Raw genomic sequence first — 8819 nt, forward strand, 5'->3', positions numbered from 1 at the left:
ATGGACTGAAATCGCAATTTTTAAACTAATGGACTGAAATAGTGATTTTTAACGAACCACAGGATGAAACAGTAATTAACTTAAAAGAGTTAATTACTGTTTTATATACATGAAAAGCCTAAGATCCCGCGAGTTTCGCGGGTGGCTTAACACAAACATATAATATCTACTGGCATCGAAGCCCATGTAGATCATCATTTTTGTTCTAGGCCTTTCCAAACTTAGGCTTCACGTCTAAGGGTCGCCAGATAGATACCTTCTGGACCAAATATTAAAGCACCAAACAAAACTTTAGAATGAAAAGGTAACATAAAACATTGATGAAGCATGTCGGAACTAAATCACAACATACCACTATATTTTGCGCTTGAATATATGAAAACTCATGGTGTATCAATTTAAAATTAGATTTATATACGCTAAAATATACATATAAGTTGCCTAATATGCAGTAAGTTGCCATCCCATTCCAATTTAAGGAGACATTTGTAAACATCATCTAGCTGAATTTGTAATGCACTTATAATAATAATAAAAAAAACTTTAAAGACATTCATTCACCTGGAAGTTGAACAAAAATTGTCGCGCAAACTTTAGGGGTTTTGTTCTTCATTATTATATTTGTCTTACCCGTTAGAGATAAAAATAAATAAATAAATAAATAAATAAATAAATAAGACGCCCTTAAACATACAAATATCTCGATGCTCAGATAGACTTATATTCGATAGATCATCCATGGCACACTGGTAAAACATCATTAAGATTATACAAATTCAAAGTTTGTGACGTTAAACTCGAGATTTTATTCTTTAAAGCTTAAAAGATGGATTATTTGGTTAAGTTACCTCTAGCATTGGTAATGGCAATGAGTGGTATGAATCAAGAGCTTCGAGAACAACCTTTTTCTGGAGGATTTGTTCTAGATGCAAAAGGCTACCAACGATAAACCGACTGAATATATTTTATTTAACATACAATTCTATAAAAAAGGTACTTTTACCAATACATATCAAAAGAAACTTTGTACTGCCATCAAGATAGCTATCCAAATCATACCCACAAGAGTTATTAAATTGTTACAAATTCTTGGTTTCAAGGTGAAACCTTTTACCAACGCAAACATAAAAACTTCAACCACAAAACTCAATTTCCCTTCTCTACAAAGCGTATTAATCAACATCACACAACTTGGAGGTGTCAAATTAATATTGTACTCCTTCAAAATAGAAAGTAACCTTAAAGCTTCATTCGTTGTCTTACGCTCCTGACAAAATCCAGTTGCTGAATCAAAATCTTGCAACTTTATATCCATATCAAGTAATAATCTCACAGGCCTCTCTATTGTCTATTTTGCCTTTCTAGAAATAAACTTAGACCAATTTGTGGCCTTTTCATCTCGTTTTGGGATGCTTTTTAAATAATTTGATAGATTATAAGTTTTAAATGTCTTTTTTCTTCTACACGACCATTTTGTAAAAATAAAAATAGAAAATAAATAAAAAAATATTTCTTCAACAACTAATGTTTGCAAGCTTGCACTATCAACAACTCTATCTGAACATTGGGTTAGTCTTGAAATAGAGAAAGATTTCTTCAAAATTCCATTGTGTAAAACAAAAGATGAGCTTATTGAGGCTCGCCTGATTTACAAATCCTGTCAATAAGAGAATTAAATGTCAAAACAAAAGGTACACATCCACATTTTTCCATTTTGTCTGCATCTCCCACTAACCCATATGTACACATACCCGATATAAGAATAGTGTAAGTGCAAGCATCCGGAAACTCCTCAACACCATAAATCTCAAGTTTTAGTGAGTGCGCTTCATCCAAAAGGCCCACATCACAAATTCCTTTGATCAACGTATTATAAGCTTGAGTATCCAACACCAAATGCTTATCCGTCATGCACTCTACCTTCATCAGGCAACCCTCAGATCATGATCGTATACAACACACCATCAAGCGCAATGTCGGCTCTGTCATTTTCTTAAACATATCACGACCTTTAAACCTTTTCATATAAACAACCCGTCAATCAACAAACTATAAGTATTCAAATCAAGCTCAAACCCATCCTTCTCAAATAATAATCTGCACAATGTAGATATCCAACAACATCTAGATAATCAAATAAGCATAATAAGAATCACTTTATGCAAACACTTAAAGTTATAATTACTATTTCAACTTGCATTAAGCAGATAACCAGTTTTATAATACGAATCAAAAAAGGAAGCAACAGTCCTTTACCTTCTCATATCCCTTCAAAGCCTTCTCGTATAAGGTAAGGTGACAGTTTGGACCTTTTACTTATATATTGATCTATTGAATTTATATTTCATATCTAACGGGTCAAAGAGGTGTACACAAAAGTGCATACTTTATCAATATGAGATAAATGTGCATCAAAAAAGTGAAGAGCAACCATTAACCGGTTCCAACTTTATGTGGAAGTAGAAAAAAATGAAACATACCAATTCGCAAGTTCTCTATATCCTTCATTGTTGTTGCTCACATCGGTTGCCGGAGAAACGGACCCTTGTTTGGAATCCTAGCCGTAACCCTAAGGTGTTACAAATAACCAATACAAACCACCGGCACCATAAATTAGTGACAGTGTTCTATTTAGTTGTAGTTCCAACAAAATTAAGTTAGTTTAATAGGAGGATTGACTTAATTCACAAAGAAGTACCTGGCTAGTAATGGCTTCTACATAATTTAAAGTATGGAGAAGGAGATGAAGGATCCAATGCGAGTGCTATTACATACAAGAATAAAAAGTAAAATTATATGTTTGGTTTCAGTGATTGGAATTTCTCATTGCCTTCATAATCAATGAAAATATTATATTATATTATATTATACAACTATAAAATTGAACATCAAAAGATACAAAGGTAAGTTTTTACAGTGCATAGGTTAGGCAAAAAGTAAACATAAGTCAGTATTAGTTGTGTTGTGTCACATATGACATAAATACTCCAATAACCACGGTTGACAAAGGTAGTCATACAAGCAAGGCAGGTGGGATGGGTAACGGGTCGGATAATGCGAAATGATCCACATTTTTTGTCCAAAATTTTAGCTTTTTTTAATAAACAATTAGTGTGTCAAATACAGTTAAAAAATACCTTCTTACTTAAAAAATAGTCTAATTCTTTGAGTGAATAACAAAGAGTAAAGTACACAAATGATCCTTGTGGCTTAGCAAAATTATGGATTTGGTCCCTAGCTTTCCGAAAGTACATGGATGGTCCTTGTGTTTTGACTTTGTGACGCATTAAGTCCCCAACTTTACCAAAAGTTACATAGATGGTCCCTGCGGTTTTCACTTTGTAACGCATTTAGTCCCTAACTTGGACATGCTAAAACCAAATGGTCCCTGTGATTTGCACTTTGTAACGCATTTAGTCCCTAACTTGGACATGCTGAAACCTTTAGATTTGTTGGCTAGGGACCATCCGTGTACTTTTGGAAAGCTAGGGACCAAATCCAAAATTTTGGTAAACCATAAGGACAATCCGTGTACTTTACTCAATAACTTAAGAGCCTTAAAGCATTACAAATACACTTTGGAGTTTGGACGACTTTTGACCCGTTCAATCGAATTTAACATCCGTCCATTTAAAAAGATTCTTTTCATTTTACTGTTTGACCCTTTAGTGACCAAAAATATCATATTAACCTGTTGGCACATTTGATAAAAGATAACTGAGAAAGAGAACTAACTATTAGAACGCAACTAACCTCAGCAAATACCAAAACTATTTTGGGCACATATTGATTGTTGGGTCCCAGAAGTTCCATGTCTGACCTGTAGTACAATGAGCGGGGTTTATTAAAAGTACTACAAAAAGATTATAAAAGTGAAATAGAAAATAAAAAGAGACCCAAAAAAAGAGATTACGTATCCACTTACCTTTCCACCATCGAACAAAGTAGTTCGTGAACAACCTTAGCCTCAATAAGATCTCCTTTAATTGGTAAACAGCTTAACCATGCAGGAATAATCTGCCAAACAAACAACACATATAAAACCATTAATCAGTTTTGATTAAGAATATAAATTTCTATTAACATATATAATAATCGCAACGTTTTTTTACAAAACAAAAAAACCAACCACACGCTTACATGAGTGGAGTCGATACTATCCCGATAAAACTGACATATTTTCCCCAAAGCAGAAACAGCGTTATCATACGCCATAAGATTTTCAGGCAGAAGAGCATTAGGGTGTCTAATTACAATCAGACATAAGATATTGGTTGGTCATCGACTCATCGTGTTGACCTGTCGAACATCAGGACTCTCGTCATTACACGCTTCGAGAAGAAAAGGAAGATATGTATCGTAATACTTTAGAGCGGCTTCACGACACTACTCTGCCACATCATCGAAGATGCAAATGGCAATCCTCCTTTCCTCAGTTGTTTTGTCCTTGCCCTAAAATTAAAGAAAAGGAAGATATGTATCGTAATACTTTAGAGCGGCTTTACGACACTGCAGATCAGTAATAAGGTGAAAAACAATTCAAAAGAAATTGAATAAAACATTCACAACTTTCAACTTATTTGACCCATATGAACGGGCAAAATAAGTTAAAATTTGTTGATTGTTGGTGTAAAATCTAATATCCACTATAGATGAAATTTCAAAAAACCTAATGTCCACTCTGAGCGCATAAGTAGAAGCCATGCATTTTGATTAACAGGAGCTTGCATCGCCTCACCATGGTTCGGTGGTTTGAGCAATAATGCCCCCACCCTTGGGCGTTTTCTGCCACGTGGCAGTCCAGTCAGCATAGGGGCATCATTGAGCGTTATTGCAAAAGTGGCGTAGTGGGAATAATGCCCAATAACACCCATTCCAATCATTAAACAATTATTTTTTTTGGGTAAATTACTTTTTGGGTAAGTTTTTACAGTGCATAGGTCAACCGTGGTTATTGGAGTATTTATGTCATATGTGACACAACACAACTAATACTGACTTATGCTAGCACACCCATGAAATCCTACAACCACCCCGTCTTTCACATCATGCGAGAAGGCAGTGCCATTATTATAATTACCATAGGGTCCATAAACGTTCAAATTTGTCATAAAGAATATAGATTTAACTACTTTATTTTCAACGCCACCAAATGGACTACTACTCCCAGTAGTCCCGCTTATTAAAATCAAATATTCATTAGTACCGTCAGTGCAAATCTGCATAGTTGGAAACAAAACTCTGATAAGATGCAAAACAGATGTGCAATGATATCAATCAGTATTCAATTTATATTTGTTACAAACTTACAAAGTCTGATGACTTGATACCCGGAGTACCAAAAACATATTTCCGACCTTCACCTTCTCTGCATTGGTTATGAAATTCGATGGTGTTAACAGCAGATTCGTGATAAACCCTTATCTTTATCTTTAAAATAGAGCCTCGTTGCATATAAATCCATTTGTATCCCATCTGACCACCCCATGGTCCAAGAGTGACTCTTCGGATCTGCTGTAGTTTTATGGCTGACTCTTCGGAGTGGTTCAGCTAACCTCTCCCATTAACTATCTTGGCTGGTTTTGGGGGGTCGGCTGACCACTCCAAGTGGCTCGGCTGACCACTCATGTTATTAATTTAAAAAAAAAAAATTAATTACCGTTTCAGCTTATAAATACGCAAGAGAAGGTAATTTCGTTAAAAAAAAACGGTTTTTAATGATGGATTATTTTCGCAAGACAGTTAATGGGAGAGGTCAGCCGAACCACTCCGAAGAGTCAGCCAAACCACTCTAAAGAGTCAGCCAAGCCACAAGCCGCTGACCACTCCTTTCATTTGGACACGTGGCGACATCCCATATGCGGACGCATCAGACTCGGGAGCGCCCTCTCCATCGACGCCTGAGAGTGACAAATTTGAAAAGTGGTTTGGTCAACCCGACATTTTCGTAATTTCCCTATTTAAAAAGAGAACAGATTAGTAGTTTCAAATAGGTTAAACATGTTAGAAGTCACTAAAATGAGTCATGTCAAAAACAGTTTGCACCTCATGTTTGAAGGCTTGTCCATGCATTAGGAAGATGCACACCAGGTTTACATAAACATTCTCACCTAAAATACTACGCATTTTATAGATTAGTCATTGTTCCTTACGTTGGTTTTTAATTATAGGCATTCAAAGAAAACCAAGAAAAAGTATACCTGAACACAGGTTCACATTTGATCCAGTGGGTGGAAAATTCATCGGCGGCGACCTTCCTAAACAGCAAAGAAAGTCACCCGGTAGGATTTCTTTAATAAAATGGTAGAGTTTCGTCCATAATCTGCTCTAACAGAGATAAAAGAGCAGAGAAAAGCTATTTAGAGACCCGTGGTTAGCTTAATTGTTGCCAGTTCATCTCCGTTAACAAATGACGCCAACGTAATCATGTATCTGGGTCAATGAGCTAAAAGGTAACTCAGATGTGAAGCTCAAAAGAAAGCCACTGCTGCAAAACATCAGCAAGGTCTGGTTAGGCGCACCCGAATTTCCACCAAATTCTGAGAAATTAGATAAAACTAATAATATAAGTCACTTATATCATATACTAAATCGCCCCTTGTCGCCCCCGTATTGTTTATTTAATGTTTTCCTCATATCTTCTTTGGTTACATCTTGGATGGTAGAATAGCGAAACTCCACCAAACCCTCTTATCACTAATTAATCCAATCATCAAATTCCAAATAACCTAATTGTAATCATCTAACAGAATTTCAATAACTTGAATGAGATTTGAAAAAATGGTAATCCAGGTTCTACATATCATCTTCCTCAAGGAAAATCCTTAAGGAAAAATAATAGCTTAAACCAAAAAAAAAAAAATCATGTAAATAAGGCTGCCTCCCCAAGATCGTTATTTTTATTAGGGTCAAAAGTTGCCCAAGATGTATTATTAAGGCTGCCTCCCCAAGATCATTATACAGTTATGAACTTTATCAAGAAATACAGGGTTTATTTTGGTTCGGGTCAAAACGGGTATGGGTTAACTAAAAAAAGGGGTTATTTCGTTTTGGGTAAGAACGGGTTACAGTCGGACCAGGTTTCAGATCAAAACTGAGTTGTTTTTTTTTTTAAAGAATGGCAACAACAACAAATCCATCTTTAGATTACCAACTTTCTTTAAAACTACACTTAAATGCCTTAATTTTTTTTAAAGAATGGCAACAACAGCAAAATTCTTTTAGATGCATCCCAATTGTCTCAGACCTGCAGTTGCCTACACATAGATGTGTAGTTTAGATGTATAATTATATAGCTCAAGCAAAATACAAAAGTATTATTACTTATTAGCCATACAAATCACTAACTCCAACTTTAACAGGTGTATTTTGTGCATATCTTGTGGAACAACCCTTTTAGCTTTTTCTAATATAGTCATATAAGAATTTGCAGCCTCTTCTAGGTTGTCTGCAAATGCACTCTAACTTGGTTTCAACTACAACAAAGAACATCATTTGAAAGTTAAAACGAATGCATCAAAGTTAAAACAAATGCATACCTTACAAATGAACATTCAACATCAAATCTATTAGAGGATTCTAAAAACCCTAACCGAAAACAAATGCATATTTAACATCAAATCGATGAAAGAAAGTTAAAACGAAGAGAGATAATTATATGAAAAACACACCTTTGAGATGAAGAAATCGACATACCTATATCAAGTGGGTAATCTGGAGGCTATCTACAGGGGTCGATATACTTACCTTAATCGTCATTGCCTGCTGGTATCTCATTTCTATCGCCACCAATCTACGGCTTACACATCGTCACCAATCAACTCGGCTTACACATCTGCGAGACCACTTATCAAACCCTTAACCTTACTTAATTCAGTTCAGTTCTATCCAATCCAAACACTATTCAAAGCTATTCACATAAACCCTAACCTTAATTAACTCAAATTAATTCAATTCAATTCAATCCAAACAATTTTCAAGACCATTTCTGTTATAAAACACATAACCATCTGTTTATTACCAGATTTGAGATTTAGGATTTTCTGAAAAACACCATTGATCAGAAAGGATTGAAATCCCATGGCTTTGACTATCTAACATCCTCATCAACAAAACCTATTCACAATAAAAACCCTAAAAAAATTGAATCAGTAGAGTTAGGGTACACCAGTGAACGAAATCCTTGCCAAGCATTGATGATAGGGAATTCTATCCTTATATGAATCAGAGATCGATGAATTACCAGATCGGAGCACTAAATAAGTCCCTCGAGGTGAGAATCGTTCTTGATATGAGCCGATGAAACTGAATGCGGCCACTCCGTGGAAGAGAGTCAGATTCAAGAAATACTACGGATACATGATGGAAAATTACAGAGATGAAGAAGCAATAGATGAAACAAATGACCCAGAGGATTCATTGAGAGATGAATCGGCAAGGTGAAATACAAAATTAGATCTAGGGTTTTTATTTGAAATAAGATTTAGAATTCATGTTTATGGAAACAAAGGATGCGATAGAACGCAGTGTGAAAGAAGAAAAAGCGTTCTCTTATTTTGCCGCTCGAATGAAAAGAACATGGAGTGTAAGAATCACACGTGGCAATAACATGTTTAAGATGATGCCAAGTGGCATAAATTTATTTTGTTTTATTAGAAGTAGTAGATTTTCGAACATAACTGTGAACTTTAATAAAAACATGAAACCGGTTTGCATGTCTTCTTTACCTTAAAAAAATCACATACGCAACAAAAAAAAAATTATCATGCCGCCAACTAACTAGAAATCGAAATACAAGAATCACATAACAAGTTTCCAAT

The 8819-nt window shown here is 35.2% G+C and overlaps 1 non-coding gene across 12 annotated transcripts; it reads right to left on the reverse strand.

Moving 5' to 3' along the window:
- Positions 1–1413: 1413 nt before the first annotated feature.
- Positions 1414–8524, reverse strand: LOC110942361. Of its 12 annotated transcripts, none has more exons than XR_004893703.1 (13): positions 8243–8509; positions 8021–8133; positions 6201–7834; positions 6046–6118; positions 5311–5956; positions 4367–4452; positions 4141–4299; positions 3926–4017; positions 3754–3820; positions 2699–2764; positions 2481–2569; positions 1752–2097; positions 1414–1657 (listed from the first exon to the last, which is right to left on the reverse strand). It is a non-coding gene; the product is annotated as an uncharacterized LOC110942361 (transcript). The 12 variants fall into 12 exon arrangements; XR_004893701.1 differs by having other exon boundaries at positions 4367–5219; XR_004893700.1 differs by having other exon boundaries at positions 1752–2017; positions 4141–5219.
- Between the last annotated feature and the right edge of the window lie 295 nt (positions 8525–8819).

Source organism: Helianthus annuus, chromosome 5, assembly GCF_002127325.2.
Source record: "Helianthus annuus cultivar XRQ/B chromosome 5, HanXRQr2.0-SUNRISE, whole genome shotgun sequence".
Lineage (NCBI taxonomy): Eukaryota > Viridiplantae > Streptophyta > Magnoliopsida > Asterales > Asteraceae > Helianthus > Helianthus annuus.